The sequence below is a fragment of the Coenobita brevimanus genome, chromosome 39 (genome assembly GCF_032717465.1).
Source record: "Coenobita brevimanus isolate Jiangsu-jjx chromosome 39, ASM3271746v2, whole genome shotgun sequence".
Classification (NCBI taxonomy): Eukaryota; Metazoa; Arthropoda; class Malacostraca; order Decapoda; family Coenobitidae; genus Coenobita; species Coenobita brevimanus.
In genome coordinates, this window is record NC_136992.1 from 4,706,265 (window position 1) to 4,707,743 (window position 1,479).

At 40.2% G+C, this 1,479-nt stretch overlaps 1 pseudogene; it reads left to right on the forward strand.

Moving 5' to 3' along the window:
- Window positions 1-741: 741 nt before the first annotated feature.
- On the forward strand, window positions 742-862 carry LOC145396923 (5S ribosomal RNA; annotated as a pseudogene).
- Window positions 863-1,479: the final 617 nt, after the last annotated feature.

Here is a 1,479-nt window from a genome sequence, read left to right on the forward strand (position 1 = left end):
ATATCTCAGTTCCGTCAGATGAAAGCAAGCCGACTATAACGTCCTTCCACAACCATCTAACGGGATCCAAAGCGTTCAGCGTTAGCAGCGACGCCTCACCCGATATTTAACCTTGAGGAGTGACCTTGACCTTTGGTTGATCTGCATCAAATCAAAATCACTTCTTCCCAGGTCCACACACACTGTACATGTCAGTTTTGATTGAAACTGAAACATTCACGGAATATTATGTAAGCATACATACATGCGTTTTGCGTTGATACAGATGAAAATATTGGGCTAAAGATTGTTTCTTGGTCTTAAGTATACGTGTCAGTCGGGTTTGTTTATATTATGGGATTTAACTGGGTCGAGGTCGTAATGTCAATAAGGGAAAATTCATTATTATGGTGCGGTTAATAGTAAAATATATATCAAAATCTAGGCAGGATAATTGTTCGCGAAGATGAAGAGTGAATGAAACACATAAAAGTAGCAGTAGTGGTGTGTACGTGGAGTCTAGCATTGTAACACAAGCCACCCAACTTGTGAGTTAGTCCTGAATTAGTCGTATTGCAATTACCGTAGTTTACCATATTCTTCAGTGGGTAATGTAGCTGCTGATCAGTTAACAGTAAAGAGTTGGTATACAGTAACTGCCCGGTGAATTCATCATTGCAATACACCGTGCGTGTTCTTAATAAAACTTAACAGTTTTAGCAAATTTTTCCCTAAGTTGAACATTACCACCTGTCATTATTTGCAATCTGTTAAATACCACGTTGAGTACACCGCTTCCCGTCCGATCAGCGAAGTTAAGCAACGTTGGGTCTGGTTAGTACTTGGATGGGTGACCGCCTGGGAACACCAGATGCTGTTGGCATAACGTTCTCCCTACGTGTCAAGTGGGGTTGGTGGAGGATTAGTGCCCCTCTCTGTAAAACAATTAACTCTAAGCCCTTGGCCACCCTGTTTGAGATACATGGCGTCTGGCAATGAATGAATGAATACATACATACAAACATGCATACATATACATATATAAATAGATAAATAAATATAGATAGATAGATTGATAGATAGATAGATATACATGCATAAGTACGAGTACATGTATACATACATACTAAAATACATACAGGTATATACAAACATATAATAGATAACATACAGTATAAGCAGAAACTGACTCAAAATAGTTATGCGATGCTTCTGCTAATCAAGCCACGCTATATCTGTATTACATGTCACCATACAGACTGGTCCATTATAACGCTCCCCTTCCATTCCGCCTGGCGATTTCTTGTGTGTTACGGGGACGGCTCAGTCAAGACTATAAATGTCTATCCTGCAAATTTTATTCACTTCCTCCTCTCACTGGCACACCCACGCCCACACCAGCATATTGATCCGTCCCCGCAACACACAAGATACCACCAGGTGAGTTTCTATAGCTCTTTCACACTAACCTGGTCCAGATTATTGTCTTTCTGCATTTTG